Genomic DNA, 17,372 nt, shown 5'->3' with positions numbered 1-17,372 from the left:
CCACTGTGTACAGTTGTGCAGGTTGAAGAGAGGCGGAACCACGCATGCCATCACTGCTGTCAACCTCCAAACCTTCAGTCTCATGTCAGCAAAGCGCACCACACACCTACATGTGAATCTCGCAGTACAGCCTTAATGTCTGAACGGAATTGTTGCCTCACACTAGGCTCAGTTTAGTTAATTTTACTCAAATATGTATCCATGGGACAAATGGATACGCCTTGTTTGTTTGCTTTACATTTTTCCTTTACTGCTTTAGAGCCTAAACTTGCAAGGCAGATTAAAGATAAACACGATAGAAGGATGCTTTGCACGCACGTCCCAGTAGGACTAGGAAAGACTGCTGACTTAAAACCCTGGAGAACCACTGCCAGTGGGTGTAGAGCAGATAATATATTTTAATTAGTTGCGGCAAGTATGGACACCTAGGAGGTTTTAACTATTTTATTGCTGTAATAATGGTTTTAATATATATTTATATTTTGTCTCTTTATGTAAACCGTCTTGAGATTTTGCAACAATTAGATGGTATATAAGATTTTTTAAAATAATAACTAACTCAATAATACTTAGCTGCATGTGCCATTAGCCTGGCTTATTATAAAGTAGGGTCCTCTATGATAACTTCCTCAGAAACCAATTAACTGAAGTTTATAGAGAATGTTCAGTAGTTCTCAACTGCAATGATTTGAAGTCTTATTAAGCAAGCAATAGCCCAGATGAAAAATATTCTTCATATAGACAGACATTTGACCATATTCCACCTGTACTTTCAAGTGTTCGTGTGCATGAAAGTCTTCACATAAAACAAGATCCACATCAGTATAACATATTTGTAGAAGATGATTCCACTGATTTCCTGGAGATATATAAATGTTGTTACAAATCACCCTTCTAATCTACCCACTTTGAATTAACTAAAACTGAAAATATCGGCATGTTTTTATTATAGAAACATTGTGGCAGGATGTTGACTTCAGATTGGGATGCTGAGGTTGAGTCCACTCTCAGTGGTGAAGCTTATTGTGTAACTATCAGCCTGTCACTGTAGATGAGTGACCTACCTCACAGGGCTGTTGTGAGCTTTGGGGCAGGAGGGGCATGTATACCACTCTGAGCTCCTCAGAGAAAGGATAGAAAAAGAAATTCAAAAAAGGGATAGGATAATCACCAATAGGACAATCAAAAGAAAACCACAGAGTTGTCCATGCAGAATGTGTTAGTCAAGAGACGCAGCCCAGCACACTGACTTGGACAGTCCTGCCACAAAGGCCATATCAAGTCCACTGGCTTCAGAATTGATGCTTTGAACCCCACAGGCAGAGCAAGCCTATTGCTGGGTAGAAGAGCACCAAAGTCAGGGACAGCATCTTGCAAAGCCCAGTTAGGCTCATGCCAGCAGGGCAAAGGGGAAGGAGAATCTGTTTTCGCCCTCGGAAAGCAGGAGTCGGTCTCCAGTTGTTTTCTCATGCAGCGCCCACCAGACCTGACTGCCATAGCCAGTGGTGAGGGATGATGAGGAGTGAAGCCAAAACACTTTGATACTCGCAGGTTGTCCACTCTTTCTTTAGACAGTTTCCCTTCCACTGATTGCAAAAGGAGAGGAATGTGCGATGCCGGCTCCAGCAGTTCGTCTGTTTCAGGGATATGGGATGGCCTTGGATCCTGCATATGCAATGCCTTTCCTGGCATTTTCAGGAATTACCCCTAAATGCTTCCTTTTGTTGCTCAATGTGACTGATGTCGAGTTCCCGATCTTCCCACAGCTTGTCAAGGTTGGATCCCTCCTTCTGCAGATGAACCTCTCTCACTCCTCACTCCTCAGAGGGTGAGAGCCAACAGTTCCTGTGGCCCTGGGCCAGCCTTCCAGAGACCCTACAATTGCAGCCTAAATGTGTCCCATAAATACGGATTGGGGGTACTGCAAAACCGGTGTGGCTGGCGGTGATTGCCCATGAGTAGCTTGCTGTAGGCAAGGAGCCAGTGTGTGTGGCGATTTCAAGTGGCCCACATGTGCAAAGATGCTGGGGTGAATTTGCCCTTTGTTCGTTTTGACTAGATGAGTGAAATTAGAACCCTGTAAAGTGCCCTTCAAATGGTGTTGGGTATTCCTGCATCTATACATTATCATATGTTTTCCTTCATTCTCCAAAGTAAGCCTTTCTGCCTTTCCTTTCTCCCCCCTCCTATTTTTATTTTATTTTATTTTATTTTATTTTATTTTATTTTATTTTATTTTATTAGCCAGGCTGTTGACAGGCTGCGTGCCGCTTCCCTGCCTTGAATTTTAATGGAGACATCACTCTTTCTTTAGCCTCGCTCGGAGTGGACAGGATATTCTTTGTTTGCTCTGTTTATTCCTGTCTGGCCTACTTGTAGCTCCTGTGCTGCTTCTTCTGAGTGGCCCAATTCGGTTGAATGGAAAATGGGGCTGTTGTCGAGAGTGGGGGAAGGAGAATGGGCGAGCTTTGTCTTGCTTCGTTCTTGGTCTGACTGGGCTGAACAGTTTTATAGCTGCTGGGAGGATGGAGGGGGCGAGAAGCAGGGGCAGGGCTGATAAAGAAAAAGCCTACTCTTGTTCCCCATCTGCCAAAAAACAGCCTCTGATAAGGAAGTGAAGACAAACAAAATGCAAAGTGCTGTGGAGTAACTGAAGTCAATGCTGGCATAATTTTGGAACTAGTTTCGAAGGACAAGAAGCTGCAAAATGGGAAGCTACATGGACTAGATCTGTGAAGAAGCAAAGGGTGAGCTGAAAAGGAAGAAGTGGAGAGCATATTGTCTCCAATCCGAGTTTTAATTACTGAATGCAAAAACAAAATGTCCACATGTGACTTGTTGGTTTTGCAGAGACAGAATGGAAGTGAAGTGAGAGTACTTGCTTGCTTCTTATTCAGACTTTTATGTGGAAATGGGAAAACAGAAGACTGTGAAACTCTTGTTTCTCCTCCATTTGGAGGAGAATGTGTATTAAAAACTCAAAACTGCAAAGTTGTATGAACCAACAGATTCACTAACCAATTTATTCTTGCCACATGGCTCTGTTTATCTGTTATCATCATATATAGAATAATTCTTTAATTCAATATGGAAGGAAAAAATGAACCTAAATCCTAACCATCTTCTTAGCCTGCTTGATTGTAGTGTTTCCACAGTTATTCTTTGTTCACTGATAGAGGCACAAGAAATCTAATTACCCACCATTTTTTATATTTTTCTTTAGTAGAAGTTTACCAGACTGCACAGTGAAGTTACACTTGTAAATACATATTCAGCTAGTGGATATAACTCTGAAAGAAGATTTGAATTCTCTAGAACTGGGGGTAATTTGCAGTTTAAAAACAACAGATTTTTTATGAGTGAACTTTGGAGAAGGGAACATCAGACAAACCTAACAACCATACTCTGAATAATTACCTAGGATAATTCTTATCTAGAGTTTGCCTTCATGAAATAAAATATAACTGCTCAGTCATATGACGCTGATTCCCAGCTGTTGTGAGACTGATACTGTCTTTCACGCCTTTGTTTTCACACACACAGATTTGAAAGGGTGTGACTCACAATATTCCAGAGAATTTCAAATCATCTCCTGTTTTCTCCCTTGTCTCTCCAGCCCTGTTGGTAAAAGCAGCCTTTCTTAGTCAATATTGTCAATTTTAATTGGGATACAATTTTACTTCCCGTCTGATTTCTGCGATGGCCAAACTTCACACAGCAAAAGCACCCATCAGGAGGTTAATGAAATATATAGCAGAAACATCCTTCCAAAAGATGACCAAGATGCTCTTTAGACGAGGGAAGCAAGAAAGCTGTACATGTAATATCTCCCAATGTGTAATAGTCATGGTTTAATTTGACAATCATTAGCATGGCAATTTGCTTTTGTAAAGTGCTTTATTATAAGCCTTAATGCATTGATTTTCAACAAGCCTTTGAAGAGATGCCTTCACAGCTGTTTTACAAATAAACAGTCTGGACCTCATATTGAAAGCCTTTCAAGTTCTGTGCTCCAGCTCTCTTCCCTTCCCACAGTTGACTATGGGATGCTGATAGGCTCATGAACTGTGGCAATCAGGGCAGTGCCCATCTTTTGAAGGGCTGTAGGAACACAAGCACGATGCTGGTCAGACCAGAGGTCTTTCTACTCTGGCATTCTGTTCACAGAGTGACCAACTGAGTGGCCTGTGACCATGAGCTCATGTCACTCAGCAATTGGTATTTACAGGCAAACTACCTCTGATATTGGAGGACGTATATAGCCACCTAGACTAGTGACTACTGACAACCTTCTCCTCCCTAAATTTGTTTAATCACCCTGCAAGGCCATCCAGATTAATGGCCACCCCTGTATCTTCTGGCAGTAGATTCCATAATTTAACTGTGTGTGTTAAGAAGTCATTGTTGTGAGCCATTCAGTCATGTCTGACACTTGACCACTCCATGGATCATTGCACTCCATGTCTCTCTGTCTTGCACTGCTTCCTTCAAGACCTCCATGTCCACCCCAGTGCTTTTCTTTATGGTGTCCAGCCAACAGGTGCTGGGAGAGCCCCTTCCCTTTTTTCTGTTGATCACTCCCAGCGTGATTGACTTTCAAGTGAGTCACCTCTCATGACATGACCAAAGTATGATAGTCGATGTTTGGTTATCTTGGCGTCAAGTGATATTTTTGGTGAGGCTTGGTCTAGAACTTCTTTGTTTGAGGTTTTTGCAGACCATGGGATGCAAAACAATTGTCTCCAGCACCACAATTTGAAAGCATCCACCATTCTTCTATCTGCCTTTTTCGGAATCCAAGTTTCGCAGCCATACGTGGCAATCGAAAAAATTATTGTGATGACTAGTCTGCATTTGGTAGCGAGGTTGATATCTTTACTCTTCCAGATGTTATTCATGCTAGACATTGCATTTCTTCCAAGTGCTATATGTCTTCAGATATCAGGACTGTGGCCATCCCATCAATTTTAGATCCCAGGAAGTTGAATTCCTTTATTGTTTTGATGGTCCCATTGTCAATCTGCAATCTGAGCTGTGTATAGTCTGCATTTGTCATTTTAGTTTTCTTGATGTTAAGATGCAATCCAAATTTTTCACTTTCATTTTTGACTCTAAGGATTAGCCACTCCAGATCTTTGCTTTCTGCAAGCAGAGTTGTACTATCTGCATATCGGAGGTTGTCTATATTCCTATTGTCGAATTTGACCCCAAATGTGCATTCCTCATAACTATTTCTGTATATATGTTGAATAGTGTAGGTGACAGGATGCAACCTTGCTGAGTGCCTCTTCCAATTCGGAACCTTTTTGTGTCTCTGTATTCTGTTCTTACAGTGGCTTCCTGATCAGAGTACAGTGATTGAAGAGCTGGATGTGGTGTGCTGATATTCCCAGTTCTTTGAGGCAGTTACAGAACTTGTTGTGATCAACACAGTCAAAGGCTTTTGTGTAGTCAATGAAACACATGTAGAGGTCTTTTCCGTATTCCTTTGCTTTTTCCACCATCCAACATAGATTGGCAATGTGATCCTGCGTTCCTCTTCCTTTACGAAATCCCACTTGTACATCAGGCAGTTCTCTGCTGGCGGTTGTGTTCAGATGTTTTTGGATTATCTTCAAGAGGATTTTGCTCATGTGTGGTTTCAAGGCTATGGTTCAGTGGTTGGAGCAGTCTTTTGTATCACCTGTATTGGGATGAATACTGCCCTTTCCATTCTTTTGGCCACTGACCAGATTTCCATACAGTTTGGCAAAGCTCTGTCAGTGCTTTTGTTGGCAGTGGTCTCAGCAACTCTGTTGGAATTCCAGAGGCTTTGTAGCGAAGCAGCTGGTTGAGTGCCCACACTACTTCCTCCTCTAGGATATCTGTTTCCAGTTCCGTTACAAAAGCTACTTCTCTTACAGCTTGCCCGCGATTCTCATTTGTGTAAATTTGTTCCATATAGTCCTGCCATCTGTCTCTGATTGCTTGTTGGTCATGTGAAGAAGTACTTATTGTTATCTCTCCTAAATGCCCCACCATTCAGCTTCATGGGATGACCTTTGGTTCCAGTATTATGCAAGAGGGATGTTCTCTGTGCTGTACAAAATTGTGTACACCTCTATCATTTCTTGCTCTCATGCAGGGTGTGCACAATGGACCATTCCTTGAATGGGCCCTCCTCCTCTTCCCCACAGGCTGGTTTCAATGGAGAAGAGCAGGAGCAACTTCAAAGGGCTGTTCTCAGTGGGCCCCTGCTGGATACTCAACATCCTAGCTATTGTACTTTCCTGACCTTACCTTCTAAATACTCTACAATACATAATGGATTCATTAGATGGTTTGCTAGCCCTGACAAAACCACTTTGGTTTTTGTAGTGTTTCTTTTAAACACCCCAAAAACCTTGAGGGTGTGCGAACATTCTGTAGGGACACTCAGAATTCCAGCTGTGCCTCCCTTCCCCAGTGGTTCCCCCAACTTTTTTTTTTTAAAGTTTACTGCTGGTGAGAAGTAGCAATAGGTAACAAAGGGTTCACAGTCCATAGAAATGCATATGAAAGGTCTCTTCCCATCAGGGATCATTAACGTATGAAAAGGGTGTGAAAGGAGTGGGGACATGGAAGAGGAGTGCAATATTTTGAATAGTGTGGAAAAAGTGTACAGGGAGACATGTTTCTTCCTCTCTGATAATACTAGAGCCAGGGGCCATCCTGTGGGAGATTCAGGGGAGATAAAAGGAAACACTTCTTCGTAGTGCACCTGGAGAAACAGTAGATTGCAGTGCCAGAAGATATTTTGATGGCCACCAGTTTGACTGGCTTTAAAAGGGGTGTGGCTAAATATTTGGAGGATCAGTCTGTCAATGTTTCCTAGTCCTGCACGCTGTATGCCACTTCCAGTATCAGAAGCTATGTGCCTAAGTAGACCAATGGTTAGAAAAGTTGAGTGGAAGGGTGTTGATCCAGCATCTTCTTATGTTCTCTGTCAGCTAGAAATAATTAAAAAGTGTCGTTTGCAACCACAAGTCAAAGATCTTGTAGTCCACTAACAAGTACCATAATGTCCAGCAGGAAATGATGCTCTGCTACTCTGTGAGGCATCTCCTGTATAACTGAGGCTCCTCTGCTGCCTTCTATCATCTCTCCCTTGTTGGGAGGCAGGGCATGGGGGCTGGCAGGATGTGGCAAAAGTGGGGTGTAGCCCCTACTCGGGATAGGCCTGATTGGCAGTGCGTGTGTATGGCTCAGACTGAGGTTACTCTACTTCTGTTTTTAAGCCACTGTTGTCTAAAATTGTGTCCCTTCTCCTAAGGACATAAGAACACAAGTGCTGTGCTGTGCTGTGCTGAATGAGACCTTGTATCCATCTTGTCTTCTCCATGGATTTGTCCACTCCCTTTTTAAAGTCATCCAGATTGGTGCCATCACTGCATCTTCTGGCGATGAATTCCACTGTTTACCTGTGTGCTTTCCTTTCATCCTGAATCTGTACCATTGAGAAGTATTTCTTTTTGATCTTTTCTGAATCTCCAGTAGATGACCCTGGATTCTCATATGGTGAAAAAGTGAGGGAAACATTTCTATATCCACTTTCTCAAGGCATATTTCTAAGTTTGGGTGAATGATGAGAGTTCCCATATGAATTTTAATGCTTTCCTTAGTTTAGCTATGTGTGGTGTGAAGAAGTGGTTCCTTCTATCTGTCCTGAATCTCCCACCAGTCAGCTTCATGGGGTGACCCCAAGTTTTAGGGTTTCTAGTATTATGAGACACGAAGAAATTGGTTTCCTTACCCACTTTTCCCACTTAAATCATGCATGATTTTGCACACTTTTGTCAGCAGCTTTGTACATTTCTATCATTCATGATTTCATAAAGTAATCCCTAAATGCAAACCTATCAAAATCATAAAGAATGAAATGGAACTAAAGGGCAAACAAGGGTTTTTTTTCAATTGGATAAAATTAGATTGAACTTAGTGTCATTCTTTAAAAAGCTGAAATGGCAATATTCCCACAGAAAAGGGGAAGCACTGAGAGGCTCTGGGAAACTACAGTTTGCAGAAGTACAAAAAAAATCTTCGTGGAAAAACACAAGCCCAGTGAGGACTAAGCATCTTCCATGGGCACAAATGTTGACTGACTGTTGGAACAGTAAAATGGAAAGTTGAATGAAACGCAGTGGACTATCCTGATGAAAGGCATGGCAGGGAGCCTGGCTGGCTGGCTGGCATCCTAAGCAAGAGCACTCCGCATTGCAGCCTGGTGTCAGGGGTCCAAGAAATATCCCGAATTAGCCAAGCCAGACATATGCCACTTTTGTACCAGCCCACTTAAAGGCTGTGACTGAGCGTAGTGGACTATGCTAAAGAAATGCCGTGTTCATTTTATTCAGCTGACAAAAGCAGAATGATAGGATTCTGATAGTGCTTTTAACACATGTGCCTGCAGAAAGATTGACTTGGCTCGATTGCTCCAGGGCAACTGAATGGCAAGTGATTTCTCCAGCGAGGAGGATTCTGGGAAGTTGTACGTGTGTCCTGGGTTGAACTACCTCCTTTTGCCTCCTTCAGTCACTAGTTCAGAGAGCAAAAAACTGCCATATTCATCAGGCTCCCAGTTTATTCCTGCAGTGACTGAGACCAAATTGCTCTGAGCTTACTTGTGAATTTGGTTAGGTCCATGGCACGTTTTTCAAAATTAGCACGCCTTTTTTAAAGAAGCAATTCAAATACAGCCGTATATCTAAAATTACTGTCAACCTTGATTTGCTGTTGAGTATGGTCTTTATCCGTCAGCCAACAAATTTAACTGAGGCTTAACTTCATTAGTGATGCCTAAACACATTAACCATATGCTCCTCGCCATATGGGTAAATATACATCAATTTATTTTCATTAGTGCTTTATTGCGAGAGGTACAACTGAGCTAGGTGCTCCTGGCTTTACTGAAGTTGCTGTCACCAGGTTGGCTTTGAAGAACAAGAGACTAAGTGCCGCCACTCATACACATTAGGACTGCCAGGTGGAGACCTGTGGAAACCACCTCTGCGTGATGGCTACCTGTTCTGCAAAGCTAGGCATGCGTCTTCCAGGAAGCTGCCTTCTACCTGGTGAAAGTATTAGTCTTTCTAGCTTAGTATTGTCTATTCGAGCACACTGTGAATCTCTGATAAGTCTTCCTTATCTTTTCAGTCTGGCACAGCATAATGCTTTCAATCGTGAATTATTTGAGGTATTTGTTTTAAATGGCAGAATTATTATCCATTTAAAAAGATATTGACTGCTTTGAGTGACTCCTCGGAAGGATCAAAGCTGCATTGATCCTGTGCAGACATTCTGAATGTGCATAGGCCTGGAGCCAGAGCATGTGTGCTGCTTGCACCATATATGTGTTTCAGGCCACACCACAGCCATGTTTGCACAATCCACACACACAGGTGGTGTTTAGTGGCTTCCACTTGGCAGCTTCAATGTAGGATGTGGCCAAGTGATTACTGAGGACTGTACTATTCAACCAGGCCAAGGTAAGGTACTCTACTGAATTATCATATTGTGAGATGCTTTTTATCTCCTTCAAAAAATGGATCCATTTCCTTTCCCTTTTTACCTTCATAACTATAATGCAAACCAGTGAAGCCTTATTTCACACTCAGGCATATGAGCATGGGCGTAACCAAGGGGCTTTGTGGAGCTGTTCTGTCTGCTTCTTCTCAGTGGATGTTTGTTATGAAAAAAGAAGGGGGAAATGGTGAGAAAATACAGGAGCACCATGAGTAAACGCTATCTATGACTGGACTCCTCCATAAACTTCTGCAAATGAGGCAGGATATTGATACTTCTACATCTGGAAGAAGTCCTAAATTTTATTATGAGCTTCCAGGACTAGATCAATAGATTCAGTGCTGTCTTCAGTCTTTCAGGGACCCCTGGGCAAGGAACCCACAGTAGGTATGACTCTTGTCACCACTGTCACCTGCTACTGTTGCTGCTCCTTCTCTTGCTCACCACTGGTACCTTGTGCTTGCTTCACAGGCAGAAAGCCAGTGAGAAAGCAGGCCTTGGCAGCGGCTTCTCCTCCCATTCCCCATCACTGTTCTCTGGCCAGAACAAGGAGCAGGTGAATGAGGAGGTCGCAATGGTGCAAAGGAGGTGCAGTTTCAGCACACATTTATCAGTGGGATCCTGCTGCAGTGTGAGCCCTTGGCAGGTGCCGAAGCACAACTTCCTTTGATGCAGACATGGAATAAATGGATTGATTGATGATAGCTAGTCAAGAACCTGCATAGTTTGTAAATGCACATTCTGTTTCAACATTTGAAAAAACAGACTCATGGCCTGAGTGTTTCCCTCATCTTTTTTCCCCCTTACTGTTCTCTTGCAACATACTGAAGAGAGCAGTCGTTTCTTTGTTGCTCAAATTCTGACACCCTTGAGTGGGGTGTACCTACAGTGACATATAAACTGCGTTGCGTAGATAGAATATCTTCATAACAAAGAAGACAGGTGGGTAGTCATAATGGAGTGGCATGGACCACAGGTAGAGTGACCTTTCTGTTAGAGGCCAGCACTTTAATAAAGAACTCATGGGTAGAGTGAATTAAGACATACATAGATTCTGATATTTGGATTTATTTACATTTTTTATCACTCCTTTTTATGTTCTCTGTTCCCACCTACATGACCTCCATAAATACGGTACCTCACTTTTATGACACTTAATTTCTGGAGGAGAGGATAAAACAGGGAGAGGCTGGAATATGCAATTATGCCGACCCTATGAATGGCTCCCTAAGGTAGAAAAAGCAGGCTTTGCTGCAAAGCCACAAAGAGGGCAGTACATGCGCTCCTGCAGAGTCGGTATATGCTGGTCTAATTAAGAGTACAATTCAGTTTGGTGCAGATAATTCAATTAGTATATCTTTTGTATTTCCACTTCATTTCTCTTTATGCTTCATTTACAAGCATATCCCCACCAAAGGAATCCCTAATGTGGGTTTTCTATTCTATTGCAGGAATCCCCAAATGCAGGTTTGCTATATATGGACCACATTTTCTGCTGAATACTACCCAGAGTCTATCAAGTAGATGTATGTTTAACAACGGTCTGTGTTTCCGGGCATCACAAAATCAGTCAAAGATACCTTTATCTTAGGACTCTTGGGTAGTTAAGTTGACCAAATGTGTCCTGCCTTTAAGATAATATTAATAATACAGCAACCGAAGCTGGGTGGGGAGATGAGGCATCTGTTCTAAATGCTGATGAGCCAAGCAGATCTGTAGCAGTATTCCAAATGCCACATTAACATTTGTGCAGGTTCAGCAGGATAAGAGGAGAGTGGAGGGAAAGTCTAGGAGAAATCCCCTGTTGGCATGCGTGCAGCTTCAGCCACAGAGATTGTGAAGAATGTTACAGATTCAACTGGCTCAGCATCGTGGACAAATTAGACTAGGCTAGGGGTGGGCAACCTTCATGGGCTGTGGGCAGTTAGAGAAACTCCAGGAAATTATCACAAAAGGACTGCTATGAGAGCCATGGCAATGGACATGTAAGCTGCCCAAGAGCCTGAGTACAAGGCAGTGGTGGGGTCTGAGCAATATTAAACAGCCCCCTTGACCCACGGTTTTTATCACATAGAAACAGAGTGAATCAGAAGGGGTCTCCCGGGCCATCTAGTCTGACCCCTGGCTCCAGACTGCTCCGCTCACGACATGCCCACCATGTGGACATCCAGCCTATCCTTGAACACCCGCATCGATGGGGCCTCAATGACCTCTTGTGGAAGCCCATTCCACACCCTCGGGGTCCTAACTGTCAGGAAGTGCTTCCTGGCATCCAAACAGAACCTTGGCTCCCTGAGCTTTGCTCCATTGGAGCGCGTCCTGCCCTCCTCTGCAGGGGAGAACAGGTCTCTACCCATCTCCATGTGACACCCCCTCACATACCTGTATGTCGCCAACAGATCCCCCCTGAGTCTCCTCTTCTCCAGGCTGAAAAGACCCAGCTCCCTCAGTCTTGCCTCATACGGCTTTCCCTGCAAGAAAAGAGGAACCAAGAGGACCTATCACCAAGAGGAACTTATTTCAACCGGAAATCTTATCCGTGTGTGTGCTTTTAAAGTATGGGGTAGGATCACTTGACAGACACCAAGACGTGTGTCTGGACTCTGGAGGTGCATTGGTACTCATGGGCACTATGTCACCTACCTCTTGGCTAGAATAATTTAAGTAATACCTGCCGTCCCAGAAGAGGTGTATTATTTCACACTCTGTGCCTGAATTGTGTGTGCACCAGAATCATCTGTGATGTTACAAGGGATTCTAGGACAGTCATTTAATTGACTTGAGGATGCCCATGCTTGTCTCTGAGCCATATTTCTACAGCTGGAGCAATAAAAATGCAAACAAAATGTCTGGCTCTGGCTGAAGGAATGCATGCGGGTCAAATGAATAATAAGCCAGAACATTGATTGGGTCTTGGAAAGCATCCCAAGAAAATAGTTTAGCAGACTGTGCTTTGTTCTGTGATTCTTCAAACCACGATTCTCCCACCATCCCTTCTTCCCTTACATGAAAACCAGAGTTTCATCTGACATCTTAATCAGCAAATTGGTGATCTTTGCAGGCCAGATCAAACCATATTGGCAAACCTGGTTTGCAGTGATTGGTCAAACTGCAGTTTGAACAATTCCTGTTAAGTCAGCCATTCAAGTAGAGGAGGAAAGGCAACGGAGGACAGTGGATGTGCTTTGGAAAAATGAAGAAAGTGACATCTTAATGCAGCCATTAAGCTGCTTTTATGGAATGTGGAGGTAATGCTTTTTTGATGATATGAAAAAGGTGCTTTTGGGACCCTATGCCTCAGTATTTAATTTTAAAACATACACATCATTTATAGTTTGAATAGAGCTTGACTCATAGCATAATATTGCAGAAAGGATATCACAACATTTGTTACAGAAATTAATTGTACATAACAGTGTGCAGAGAGTAAACAATGGTAGACCATTTAACAACAGTAGCAAACTCACCTGACACCATTGTAAAATACGCTCTGAGATATTACAGCTTTCAGCAAACTTCTCAACCATAAGTAGGCAGTTTGTGCCCCTCTAAATGTTTTGGCCTACCTCCCCATTGGCTGTGTCGGCTGGGATTCATGTGGGCTGAAACATCTGCACTTCCACAAGTTATGCATAACTGTTCTAAAGCAATAAGAGTCTGCATGATAGCTTTCCTGGTGAAGGGGCTTCCATCAACGGGAAGCCAGTTCCAAAGCGGGCCCTGCCGTCACCAACCTAGTTCTGGATGAAAAAGGAACCAAGACACTCCACCTTATCATATGGGTTGTGTGGTGGGGAGCTTTTATATTAGAAACGAATACCTGGTATATTCAGGCATCTTATTAATGCACTGGTCATGAATCCATTTGACTTGACTATGACTTATGTTTATGTTACAATTCACTTAGTTTTAATTGGATTCTCAAAGTGTTGGGTCAGAAAATACAAATAAAGCCTTCCCAAGGAACAAAACATTTGCTAGGGAAGGTATGAATTCCTCTTTGGTGCAGCATCCTCAGTCCAGATGTTAAATGTGTCACCATCAGTCCAAGAGTTACGGGAAGCATGGTTCTTGGCAAGCCAGCAGGGACCATGTTCAAAATATGTAATCTTTTTGGGTGGTGGCCGTGAGTTGACCTCACAACGAAGCTCCATCCGAGAACTAGAACATGTATATCGATAAGAGGAGCAGCTGATCCCTCACATTAATGAGATTAGTGTGAAATTAGGCTCATTATAGAAAGCAACTAACCATCACTTTGGACAGAAGGTTGAAAAAGCTGACACTCACGAGTCTGTAATCAAAATGGATGTGAGAAGTGCAGCAGCATTGATGACGGCTCCATAAAACCCCTCATGGGGAAGCTGCCACATGTATCTGTCTAAAATGAAGGCTAATGATCCAGCCATTTCAGCATATGAAATGCCAGCTCCTTAGAGTCACCTCTTCTCCCCACAGAAGCTTGCATTCTGGCCATTATTGATTAGGGACACAGCCCCTGTTTTGTCCTAGGTAAATAAGCACTCCTGCTTTTTCTCAGGCTTTGCCTTATGAGACTGCCTTGTTAAAACTCTTAATGCAAGTTGCTAGGCTTGTCATCTCCCTCCCCAGGGCCTCTAATAGTTAAATCTGGAGTGGATGCAGCTTGACTCTAGTGTCAGTACATGTGCCTGAGCACTAAAAGCACCACACAGTGCGCAGCCTGCCATGTCTCACAGCACAGCTGCTGAATTATATTTTGACTCTGCTCATAACCTGTGGCTGAACAATAATATTTTTCTAGTTTCACTTTAACCATAAATGAACAAACATCGCCCTGGCTTTTAAATTGGTAAAAGGCAGCCAATGGCAGACTAAATCAATACAGTATACATTAGATGGAGAGTAGCCACTGTTAATAATGTGGTTGTTACTGTCAGGAGTTCTTGCATTTAATTTCCTTCTGACTTCACTGTTTGAAATTCTCCACCACTACCTGGTATATACCTCCCTGAAACTCTCGATAAGATCCCATGCTGCATTTGATGAAATAGGCTGGAGTCTGCAAAAGCTTGTGCCTGAATAAATTTGTCATTCCTTAAGGTTCCACAAGATTCTACATGCATTTTTGTTTTTTATTTTGTTTTGGGTATAATAATTGAGGGGTGGATTTGGGCAGTCAGTTTTGAATGATGCTGCTACAAACACATTCCTTGGTGAAATGCAAATAGGCATAACGAAGTTGTTGTTTTCTTAATATTGGTTGTCAAAGGCTACCACCCGAAGGGGCTTGCAGTCTAAAACATAAGACAGGTGACAGCAGTCCAGGCAAGCAGCATTAATGGTTAAAGAGAGGAAGAGTATGTTTTTTTCTATCACATGTATTTAGGCTTTCATGTTAGGGTAGGGTGAATAATAGGATGCTACAAAAGCTTCTCAGAAAAGACGGGTATTTTAGGAGAAATTTGACAGGAGACTTTGGGATAGCAGAGCATGTTGGAGCTGGAGTGAAGGTCAAGGGTACTGCATGTCAGGATATGCGAACTGGCCATGGAAGACCTTATAGATAAACGTGTGGATCTAAGAGTGGAAGGAGCCTCCTTTAGGTATTAAGGAGGGGCATCACGTGATGAAGGAGAAGAATAACTTGGGAAGCAGTGCCCTGAGAAGCCCCAGTGAGAATGGAAGTCCAGAGAAGATTAGGTTGCAGTAGTCAAGGTTAGAGTGGAACTGAATTAGGAAGGAAGTGAATTGACTCTTTGTTATGATCATTAAGTGCAGTGCCACACACGTACCAATTGGGCTGTGCCACTGAAAGAGAGGGGAAGAGAAGGTGGTAGGTGCATTATCATATAGGGTGTATCATACCTATGGTCTTCTTCTGTGGAAGTCAGTCTAAACCAGTAATGATCAAACATTTTGGGAAGCATGCCACGAAGTGCCATAGTTTGAGAAAATGCCCTCGTCAGCAGCTTCTTTTAGGACGGTTTAGTTTTTTCTCGTATTTATTGGGTTGGAGACTAGAGCAGCATACAATGCAAAATACAGGAAAGGAAGGAAAAAATTCAGATCTGACCCAATGTCATAATAAGGCCTGTCCAGTTTCTATCTAAATGTCCACAGGGCAGTCCCTGGCAACCTCATTTGCTTCTCAAAGAAGAAAATAAAAGGTAGCATGTAAATACTTCTGCATGAAATCCTTTAGAATTGCTGTCTTTCAACTGAGATAATTCTAATCTGGTTGGAAACTCCCTCTGCTTCTTGTGTCATAGTACAACTTGGCCATCCATGGTTCCTGTTCCTACTGTTTTATTCAGATTCTCTTTCCTTTCTCTTTCCTTTTTGCCTCTGTTTGGAAACTTGTTGACAATTTTAGCCAAAGCTCTGGTATCCAGAGAAAACATGGAAACAACTTCTAGGATGGCTCATTTCAGACAACACAATAACCCAGGCACAAGAATTGCATGTGGGTTGTCATTGAAACACAGTTTTTTGTGTTGCCTGAACCTATCTGCACTAAGAAACATTGGTCATTAACCATGAGCAGTCCATGAAGAAAACCCATGATTTTTTAGTGGGTTTTGGAACTGTGGGTTGTTGGTTCAGACTACGTCATAACCTATTCTTCAGCAACAACCCACGCTCAGCCTGCGTTGAGAGACTCTTAAGTGTCTGAGTCAAGTCATTGTCTGTCCTTAAGAAAGCTGCCAGACTTTTTAATGTCCCCTCTGCTGCCTGATCTCCATTACTATTATTCTCTCATATTACAACTTTTTCAGTCGTCCTCCAATCCCACTGTACATTTCCCCTGTACTCTCTTTCTCTTCCTCACACAGATTTCCAAATAGTTTCCTCAAATTACAGTTACACGAATTATATAAATTGTTCAAAAATTATGAGAACGAATGAAAGCATTTAGGCAGACATGCCAGTTCAAATAATTTTATTCAGAATGCATGGTGTTGAACACAGAAGTATCTGTTGCTTGAGCTGTTGTTTCTCAATTAAGGGATACCCAGACATGCAGCCTTTCGCTGTTGTCTGACAGGACAAATAGTGGGATTTAGCAAGGTGATCTTAGAAAGGGTAGAAGAGACTAAGTAAATCTCCAGTGAATATTTCAAATAAGATGCCAAATTTGAATGTCTTTCTTTTACACTGTTCAGGATTTGTATATGAAGGACTGATAGCAGTTTTAACCAGACCTCACAGGGAGTTAAATGGGAGTATGTGTCATTAGTAAGCCACACCAAACCAACTTGCTGGTTGTACGTGTGCGGCTGGTGGAAGAATGGAATGACCTAGTATGCCTTTTTCATCTACAGGTATTATAAATACATCTGTGTAAAGAAATACTTGTGGGATCCATTGGTCTTCCCAGGTTACCAGTCAGGTCCACATTTGTAGCAACACTTGCTGCTAGACCAGCCTTCTCCAGCCTGGTGGGCTTCAGAGGCATTTGGACCACAACTCCCAGAATTCTCATCCAGCAGGACCATTGACTGGGAATTCTGTGTGTTGCAATCCAAATATGTCTGGAAGGCACAAGGTTGGGGAAAGCTGTGCTAGACTATTCATGTGGCCTTTCCATCACTCCATCCATAAATGGATATGGATATTTCAGGACTGAATCAGAGACTGCCTAAAGATTAGTTAACTGAAGTGTAGGGGTGCCTGGCTATTAACAGTTCTGTGGGACACTCTGGCCATTACAAGAAATCATGTTTATATGATGGGCACGGACCACAGTGAGCCTCACAATCACATGCCTTGAGTGCAGCTGTGAGAAGGGACTGGAACATTTGGTTCAGTTTTTGACTAACCAAGAACATGTGCATACCCAAAACTCTGGT

The 17,372-nt window shown here is 42.7% G+C and overlaps 1 protein-coding gene across 2 annotated transcripts in view; it reads left to right on the top strand.

The window, feature by feature from the left end:
* TBXAS1 (thromboxane A synthase 1) overlaps positions 1-17,372 on the top strand; it is a 291,669-nt gene that overhangs the window by 59,729 nt on the left and 214,568 nt on the right. The gene's annotated exons all lie outside the window — the stretch shown is intronic.

The sequence above is a fragment of the Varanus komodoensis genome, unplaced genomic scaffold (assembly GCF_004798865.1).
Source record: "Varanus komodoensis strain SLA01 unplaced genomic scaffold, ASM479886v1 scaffold39, whole genome shotgun sequence".
Taxonomy (NCBI): Eukaryota; Metazoa; Chordata; class Lepidosauria; order Squamata; family Varanidae; genus Varanus; species Varanus komodoensis.
This window is presented reverse-complemented; position numbering and strand designations above follow the sequence as displayed.